This window comes from Camelus dromedarius, chromosome 12, assembly GCF_036321535.1.
Source record: "Camelus dromedarius isolate mCamDro1 chromosome 12, mCamDro1.pat, whole genome shotgun sequence".
Taxonomy (NCBI): domain Eukaryota; kingdom Metazoa; phylum Chordata; class Mammalia; order Artiodactyla; family Camelidae; genus Camelus; species Camelus dromedarius.
Genome location: NC_087447.1, coordinates 742,597 through 752,250, shown reverse-complemented (window position 1 = coordinate 752,250; position 9,654 = coordinate 742,597). Strand labels below are relative to the sequence as shown.

At 61.2% G+C, this 9,654-nt stretch overlaps 1 long non-coding RNA gene across 1 annotated transcript; it reads right to left on the bottom strand.

The window, feature by feature from the left end:
- Positions 1–5,846: 5,846 nt before the first annotated feature.
- LOC116152085 (uncharacterized) lies at positions 5,847–9,040 on the bottom strand. The gene is made up of 2 exons (XR_004135659.2): positions 8,597–9,040; positions 5,847–7,056 (listed from the first exon to the last, which is right to left on the bottom strand). It is a non-coding gene; the product is annotated as an uncharacterized LOC116152085 (long non-coding RNA).
- Positions 9,041–9,654: the final 614 nt, after the last annotated feature.

Below are 9,654 nucleotides of genomic sequence, written 5' to 3'. Positions count from 1 at the left end.
CTGGGGGGCACTGTCCACACCTACTCCCAGTGCCCCTCCAAGCCCCTGCCAGTAGCTCAACCAGGCCCCTGGGGTGGGGGGGCACCAAACAGCTGGGGTAAGATGGGAGGGGGAGGGGTGGAGGAGCTCCACCCAGGCACCCCCAGGTGCAGGGTGAATGTTTCTGGAGGATCTGGCACCACAGGTCCTCCCTGGCCCTTCAGAGAGCCCACTGTTCGCTCTGGGGCCTCCAACCCTCAGTGTGTTCTGCATACAGTTGGCACTCAATTAAAGCTCTCTGTTTTCCATGGTAGAGGGCAGGTCCATTGCACACTGTGTGGGTGGCCACCTCCTGCCTCCTCCTGTGTCCTCTGGCCAGCCAGTGGCCTTGGGGGAGGGGCGGGACAGCCACAGGGAGGGGACAGGGTCCTGGGGGGTTGGGGGGGTTCCCACAGAAACAGGGGGCCCTAGGCTGGGGGGCAGGTGCAGGGGCTGCTGTCCGCCTGGGGCTGCAGGACCTGGCGTGGATGAGAGTCAGCTCCAGAGCCGCACATCACCCTTTGGGGACTGTGAGCAGTTGGGGTAGGAAACGGGCCTCCTGGGTCTGGGGTCTCCGGCAGAAGCTGCCCTTCTGCACGTCACAGGAAAGGAGGACTCATAGCCATGGAGAATTTGGGACCTCCAGGTCCTTCAGGTCAGGTCCAGCCGAGGGATACCTCCCGCCCTGGAGTCCCACACAGGCCCTGCCGGGCCCAGAGGTCCCTGGAGGGCCCCCCACCCATGCCACCTCGACGTCTGCCCACCTCACTTTTCCTCTGGGCGCCAGGGGCCCTGCAGCGGGGAACCCGGCCCCACCCCGTCCGGTGTGCGGGAAGGGTCTCAGCGTCCGGGGCAGGTGCTCGCCCCCGGGCCCTGTGGACGGCCCAGGGAAGCTTCCCGGGGAGGGTGGCCCGCGGGATGCGGACGTTCCCCAGCAGGTGGCGCCTGGCGCCCGCACGCCTTCCAGGAGGGGCGCCTGCGCGCGTGCGCCTGGGGGCGCGTCTGAGCCAGTGCGCGGGCCTGAGCGCGCGTGGGCGTGGCTTGTGTGGCCACGCCCCTCCCGGAGGTCCGCTGCGTCTGCGCCTGCGTCTAGGCCTCAGCACCCCTGGAGCGGCGTGGGGACTTGGTCGGTCAGAGGACGCCCCAGCCTTTCCGGCCCCAGTGAGTGGTGGGCGCGTCTGCTGCCAGGTCTGCACCCTGCGCGCGGCGCAGGCGCACAGTGACCTTGGGCCGGTCACTGCCCTCTCTCGTCTGCATGCAGGGGCCTCGGTACAGTGGGGCCGGAAGCATCGGCCAGTCTAACCACCAGACTCAGTGGGGCCTCTCCCCAGCTGGTCAGCCCGCCCTGCCCTTGGTGGGCCGCCCACCTCTGACCCCGTGCTCGGAGAGCCGGCGGCAGGGAGCAGCTGCAGGGCACACTCCTGACGTTCAGCCAGATGAGCCTCGCAGGCCAGGCCAGGTCCTCCTGGCGGCCTCTCACCTCCAGAGAGGGACCTCACCCCACCAGGAGGCCCTGGGGGCTCTGCCTACAGCCCCCTGGAGTGGTCGCAGCCCTGAGGTTTCAGCTTCCACCCCAGAAGGCCCTTCATGATGAGGCTGCCTGGAGCCCACCTGACCTGAGCCCCTCTCAGGGAAGCCAGGGGCCAGGATGAGGGCAGAAGGGCCCACACTGGCCTGGGCCCCTGGGGCAGGGAACACATGACAGTTCACAAGTGCCAGAGCAACCACCCCAGTTCTGGGGGTGGGAAGAGGTGGGACCCTGCCTGGCGTCAGCCTCACGGCGCCACTCCCTCCCCGGCAGTGAGGCTGGACACCTGGAATCTGCTCCTTCTTCCTGCAGGAAGGGGGCCCCACACGCAGACCCAGGGCTGGGCCTGGAGCCAGGCCTCGTCACACAGCGGAGGGAGCGGGGACAGTCCTCATACGCAGGCCGCGAGGAAGCGGATGTGGCCTTTGCACCAGCAGATTACAGAGCTGGCCAAGCAGGAAAGTCAACAGAAAGTTCTCAAGGAGCAGCTGGGGGGACCTGGCCTGCCTGTCACCCACAGGTCAGCGTCACCGCACGGGTGAGCAGCCCCAGGTCGGGCCCAGCAGGCGGGGCCGGACTCCAGGTGCCCCTACCAGCCACAGATGCACAAAGGGAAGAGCCTGGCCCGGGGCAGCCAGCGGGACTGACGGCGGTTGTTGGCTTGTCTCTTCTTCTTATTGCTGAGAAGCCTGCCACGTCCCACAGGCTACAAGCACCCAGTGAGGCTGTGGCCGGAGGCCTTGGGGCCACATTCATCTCAGTGATGCCCAGGAGTCAGAGGGAGGTGGTGGCCCAGAGGGTGGGCAGGCCTAAGGGCGGGAGGTCCGGCGCAGAGGGTACCCACCGCTCGAGGCCCCGCCACCGACCCGGGCAGGACCCCTGAGATGGGCTTCTGTCTTGGGACACCAGCCCAGGACGTCTGCATGATGGAGAGTGCAGGCAGAGCCTTGGGCAGAACGGGCCTGCCCCACCCGCTCCCCGAGGTAAACAGAGTCTCCAAAGGGCAGCGGCGTTCCTGCATGTGGCCTCCTCGCGCGGAAACACACAGATTCACAGGTGGAAATCCGGACCCCCGGCACCTCAGGATGGGACCGGCTTGCAAGGAGGGTCCTCACAGATGTAATGAGTGAGGGTGAGGTCACCTGGGGCAGGTGGACCCTCATCCAGTGCAACTGGGGCCCTTGTGAAAAGAGGGAGCGTCTGGACCAGACGCACATGGGGAGACGGAGGCAGAGGTGGAGCGATGCATCGCCAGGTCAGGGAGCCCCAGAGATGGTCAGGAAGCCCCAGGAGCAAGGGGAGGGGGCCTCAAGGGAAGCAGCCCTTCCGACACCTGGGCCTCAGATGAGGAGATGATAAACTCCAGGTGCCGAAGCCGCCCTTCTGTGCTGAGCGCCGTGCTGCCCAGGGTCTCACACACAGGGACAGCCAGGAGGAGACGCGGCGAAGGGCTGCCGGCTGCCGGCACGTGGGCGTGGGCAGAGGGGCCCCGAGGGGCAGTGTTTATCTTCTGGCTGCCCTTCTGCATTTCCCCACAGTTTATGAGTGACTGAACGACATTACAGTGTTTTTTGGATCTATCTCATTGAGTTCTTCCATTTCCAACAAAAAGAATACCAGACTGGATTCACTCCTGCCTGAAACAGCTGGAAGGTGGGACAAAATACGTGAAATGACAGTTGTCAAGATGCTGGACGTCAGGCAAAGAAGAGCAGAGATCCTAGAGGAGACAGAAAACACACCTGGGCAGCCCGGCAGGTTCCCAGATCAGTGCCTGGGGCAGTTTCCAGGACGAGGTGCAGGGCAGGGACCAGGAGGAGCTTGGCTGAGACCCCTGGAGACCAAGGTAGCTGGAGTTCAGGGGACGCTGGAGAGGAGAGGGCTGCACAGAGCGAGCCCTGGGTGTGCAGAAGCTACTGGAGTCCCACCAGGCAGGACACACAAGTGAAGGAAAGGCCTGAGTGGGGAGGACCCACCTGCTGGACGGGAGGGAGCAGCTCTGTCCCACAAGGGATGCTGGAAAACCTCACAATCACCATGTGGCGGGTAGACGGCTCACCAGCCCTGCCTGGACTGAGCCCTGCTCCAGCCCCACCTGAGGGTTCACAAAAGCAAGACCCAAAAGACCAAACTGCGTCCACGCAACTTACCTGTGCCCCAGAGCAAAGGGCAAGAAGGTCTGGAGGGGACAGAAGTGTCCCCCAGGTGAAATTCACAGTGTCTGCCACCTGATCACGAGCGCTGGGAAGGCAGAGGAAGAGGACGGCTCTGCCACAGCGGGGAGGAAAGGCTGCCATTAGCAACCAGCCTGCGTCCGGCGTGGATGCTAGAATTAGCAGACAAGAACATTAAAACCATACTACAACTGCGTTCCCTGTGTTCAAAACCCCACGGGAGAGATGGACCGTGCTAAGCAGAGACACGGAAGACACAAACAAAAGACAAGACCCAAATGACAGTTCCAGAGACGAAAACCGCCACCACGCAGGTGAAAACTGCCCTGGAGGGTTAGCATCCGCTTAGACCCGGCAGAAGAAAGGTGGGCGCACGTGCAGACACGGCAGCAGACACCACCCACGGCGAGACGCAGGGAGGCCGGCGTCCGGAGGGCAAACAGCTCGTGCGCGCGCCGGCGGCAGCGCTTCGCCATCTGGTTTATGTAACTGGGTCCAAAAGGAGAGACAGAAAAGAAACTGAAGAAAGAATGGCCAAAATTTGTTCAAATTTAATGAAGACCAGAAACCCACAGATGTGAGAAGCGCAACAGCCCTCAGAACAAGAAACATGAAGAAAACGACAGGAGCCAAAGCGTCGAATTGCTCAAAACCAGGGATAGAAACAGAATCTTAAAATAAGGCAGCAGGGAGAATGTGTCACAATAAGAGGGGCCCACGGATGGCGGCGACACCGGCAAAGCGGCAGGAAAAGGAACCCGTCGTCCTGGAAAAGTATCAGGCAAGGTGAGTGTGTTCTCAGACGCGCCGCCGTCACACTGCCGGTGACGGGGGACGATGGCGACGGTCCTGCAGGCAGAAGAGGGTGGCCCCAGATGGTGACCCGGGTCCACACGAGGGATGAAGGCATCTGGAGTGGCAGGCACACGGGGAAGCACACAGGACTTTGCTTGCTGTTTACATGTCTCTGAAAGGTACCGACTAGACCAGGGTAACGGGAACGGAGCTCGTGCGGGTGTCACGTGTGGAAGCAAGTGCACCGGAGCCTGGGGAGGGGAAGGAGGCCCCCCGCTGAGGGCCTCCGCCCGCCGCTGCGTCTTGGGAGGCGGGCTGCGGCAAACACCGAAAACCTGAAAGTGATGAGACTGTAAGACGGAAAGTCACGGCAAACAAGGCAGCAGAGGAGGTAAACCGGCATGAAAAATGGCTCAGTGGACCCAAAAGAAGGCAGAGGAGACGGAAGAAATGGAAACAAACAGCAAGACAGTGGGTTTTAACCACATCGTGTCAGTAATTGTCGTACATGTAACCTCTGGGGAGGGATAAATTGGGAGTTTAGGATTAGCAAATACAAACTGCTATATAAAACAGATACACAACAAGGTCCCACTGTGCAGCACAGGGAACTGTATTCAGAATCTTGTAATAACCTATAATGAAAAAGAATCTGAAAAGGAATATATATACGTATGAGTCGCTGAATCACCGTGCTGTACACCAGAAATTAACACAACATTGGAAATCAAGTATACTTCCATAAAAAATAAAAACTGGGAGGAGGGCAAAGCTCAGTGGTAGTGTTCAGTCCCCAGTACCCCTGCTAAAAAATAAACAAGTAGAGTAAAGTAAAAGCAATAATAATTAGATGCAAAACAAGTGGAACCTCTGAAACCCCGGTAAGAAGCCTGGATTTTCAGGCTGCATAAAAAAGCAAGACCCCTCTCTGAGCCACCTCGGGATACCCACTCTGCACACAGAGGCACACACGCTAGTCGTCCAAAGCACACGGACGGAAAAAGACGCGCAGACACGTGGGAGAAAGATCTGCGGCAATGTGCACCTCAGACAGAGTACGTTTCAGACAGAGCGAGGGGCACCCCCAGGGATAAAGGAGGTCACCTCCTAGTGATAAAATCCGATTTCTTAACCAGGACACTGGAAGAGCACAACGCGTGAAAGAAACAGTGCTCAATCGGATTTGTCAAGACTATGAACGTCCGCCCTTTGAAAGATGCTATTCAGGATAAAAAGACAAGCCGCAGACTAGGAGGAAACCGTCACGAAGTCTGTACCTGGAGCAGGACTTGCATCCAAAGCAGGTAGAGAACTCTCAAAACTGCACAGCAGCAGATAATCCAGTTTTTTAATGTGCAAAGATTTGAAGGACACTTGACCAAAGCAGACATGCGGGCGGCGAGACAGGTATGCAAGACACCATGACCCGCAGGCGACAGTCTGAAGACGGACAGTGCCCAGTGCCGGTGAGGATGTGGGGAAACCAGAAGTCTCGTCTGTGGCTGGTGGGGACGCACAAGACAGCACCACGCTGGGGGACGGCTGGCTTAAAAAGTCGCTCAGACGCCAGCTGTACGATCCGGCCATGCCACTGTGGGTGTTTGCCCAGGAGGAACAAAGGCTTGTGCCACATGAGGCTGTGCACACCTGCCCAGCAGCTCTGTTTGTCAAAGCCCCAAACTGGGGACATCCCAGGACCACCAGTGGGTGAACCGAGGAGCAGACTGCAGCCCACTTGTACCAGCAGTGAAACGGAACAAAACATTGAATCAAACCACAACGTGGATGGATCTCAAAAGAATTTCACACAAAAACCTGAGTGAAAGAAGCCAGACCAAAAAAAGTACACATTGCATGATTCCATTTATATGAAATTCAAGAAAATGCAAATGAACCTGCAGTGACCACAAGCAGATCCGCGGCTGCCGTGGCTGGTGGACGGGCAGATTCTCAAAGGGGCCCAGGCCCCTTGGGGGACGGAGGAGGTGATCGCTGTGCTGATGGCGGCGGCGGCTGCCCAGGTGCGTGCCTGGGCTGCGGCTCACGAAACGGAACTCGAGTCCAGACAGACTTGTTTCATTGGGCTTCGCAAACATTGCAGTTTTTACAAACTGAAGGTCTGTGGCCGCCCTGCGTGGAGCAGGCCTGTCACGGCACCATTCTTCCACCAGCATCTGTTCACTTCGTGTCTCTGTGTCACATTCTAGTCATTCTCACAGTATTTCAAACTGTCGTTACTATTATATTTGTTGTGCTGGCATCTTTGCTAGAGTCGTCTTTGCTAAGAGCTCCGATGCTGCGTAGCATTTTTTAGCAACAAGGCATTTTTAAATTAAGGTATATACATTTTAAAAAGATAATGCTACTGCACACAACAGTAGGGGGTGAACATAACTTTCATACGCGCTGGGAAACAAAAAACCACACGATTCGCTTTGTTGTCATATTTGCTCTACTGCAAGGATGCGGAGCTCAAGCCGCAGTGTCTCCCGGGTCCGCCTGTGTCTGCGGGTTCTCATGTGTCAGTTACACCCGACAGAGCTGTTAAAAACAAAACGAAAAATAACCCCAAAACTATGCTTTTGCCCACTGGAAGGAGGAGAAGCAGGGAGGGAAGAAAGACTCCATCCCGAGCCTTGGGCCCTGCTCCCTCGGCTCCAGAGATCACCCCTAAACTCTAAGGATGGTGGGGTCATGGGGACCCGGCTCGGAGCCTGGAGATGCGGCAGCAGTTGGGGGTGGGGCGACCTGCCTCTGCTGTGGGCTGGGACGGGGCCCCGGGCAGTATCCCACCCTCCAGACAGCGTCCTGCCGCCACCTGCCCTCGCAGTCCCTGAGCCCACACCTGGCCTCCCGGCTGAAACTCTGCAGAGTGAGGACACAGACGCCACTGCTGTGCACAGCAGGTGTCAATGTCCAAGCCGGGCTCCGAGGGCCCCACATGCTCTGGCACCTCTCTGCAGGTGGCCCGGTGGCTACTCCCAGTCCTGGACAATGCAGGTGACATCTCCCACAGGCGGCCAGCGAGACACTGGGGCCACTGGACAGCAAGTCTGGGCCCCAAGGCCTCCCCAGCTGGTTCCTGGTATGAGTGGCCCCGGGTCCCACACAGCTGTACCCCCGGCCCTGCCATGCAGACTGGCCACTGTGAGCCCAGGGGCCCAGCCCTGCTCCTCAGCCATCGGCAGGCCACATGGGTCAGTGCCCGCATCCCCCGGCCCTTCACAGCCAGCTCTGCACACCCTCGCCTGCTTCCTGCCAGAACCCGAGTCACTGGCCCACTCCTTTGTGCGGGGCCCTCCATCCTCAGCTCACCCACTTCCCCCAGCTCACTCTAGGCTCAGGACACCCCTTGGCCTGGCCCCGGCCCTCTCACCAGGGTCCTCACAGCCATGCAGCCACTTCCAGCCTTGGCAGGGCCTCCCCAACCCCTGTCCCAGCTCCTGAGGGTCCGGCTACCTCTCCTCTAGCCCACCTCATCCAGGAAGCCATCCCGGGCTGCTCAGGGCCCTCTCAGCTCTGAGCTGTGCCTGCCCTCAGAGACCACTTGACTTGTGCTTCTGGGGGTCCTACCAGACCCTCCAACCTGAGGGCCCCCCAAAACCCAGTACCACTTGTTTGGGGCTGCATGTTTGTGTCCCCCCCCCCCCCCCGATTCCTGTGGTGGAGCCCAAGGTGATGGAATTAGAAGGCGGGGCTTTTGGGAGGTGATGAGGTCGTGAGTGTAGGGCCCGACAGTGGGGCCCGTGTCCCATAAGATGAGACCCCTGGCCTCCCCTCCCCCTCTCCCCACGCGGCACAGGAGGGGCCCTCACCAAAGCCCGGCCCCCCAGGACCCTGCCCTCGGACCCCAGCCTCCAGGGCTCTGATCGGCAGCCTTGGCACCCTGCGGAAGACGAGTCCCACGCGGTCCCCTCCCCTGAGCTCCAGCGTCAGGCTCGGGAGGGTTCCCAGCACTGACGGCCACTGCCACCTGGCCGCCCACGCCGGGTGGCACACACAGCAGCCGGCAGCCCCCTCCCACAAAGCCCTTCAAGGCCACCAGCGGCGCGCGAACAAACACTCCGAACCTGCCACGTACTCGCCTGGAAGGCACAGCCGCCCGATAACCCCCGGCCCCGCGTGCGGCGTTCCGGCCTCCCGCCCGGGCGGCCTTATCTGTTTGCTTCTCACCCGACATCCGCCGGCAGCCGGCGCGGTGCCAGCTCCGGGTGGGCGGGGCCCGCTCGAGGCCGGGCTGGGGGGCGGCGGGGCCGGGGGCTCCAGCCCGGAAGCTGAAAACGTGACCCACCGCCTCCAGCACCTCGGAGGTGGAGCCTACAGGCCCCGGACGCCGGGCTGGGAGGGGACCGAGCCGGACCGAGCCGGACCGAGCCGGGCTCACAAGAAACGTGACGCCGGGCCCGGAAGCTCGGCGAGGGGCAGCCCCGGGCCCCCGACAGGGTGGGAAAGGGTGCTGGTCCGGAGGTGCTGACTCCGCCCACTGTGGGGTCAGAGGTGCCCAGACCCAGAGCCGGTGGTGGGAGTCGAGGGGTGGGGCGAGGTGGGCAGTGCCAAGCACGCCCTGGTGTGCAGGGGAGGGGAGGGGAGGGGACAGGATGTGGGCCAAGCGCGCCCCTCTGGGGACAGTCTCCCCTACCCAGGCTAAGCTCCCCCTGGGGAGAGGCGGTGCCAGGCCTCCAACCTGCTGGAACTGCCTGGTCGGCAGGTGGGTGTCCAGCCCACCTTGGCTCAGCCTGCCCCTCAGCCCCCTGGTCCTCCCGTCAGGCCCCTGCAAAGGGCCAGGCAGCCAAAATGAACACAAAGGACGGCGGGCCCCGGCCGGAGAGCGGGCAAGCCATGAGCACACCAGCCTGCTCAGGAATGCAGTACCCCCAAGCCTGGGGCAGCTGGACGCTTGGGCAGTGGCTTTCCCTGGGGGCTCACTAACCTGCCCCAGACTGAGAGCCAGCCTCATGCCTCAGCCCCTCCTGCAGCCGCAGACATCTGGGGCTGAGGGCAGCAGTCAGCGCTGGGGCTGCCCTGCAGGGGCCTGAGTCTGGAGGATAGAGGGCAGACCCCCACCCAAATCCAGGCCTAGTTTTGCAGGAAGAGCCGGGGCCCAAGGGTAGGACCAGGGGGCCAGCTGGGAGGTCCTGG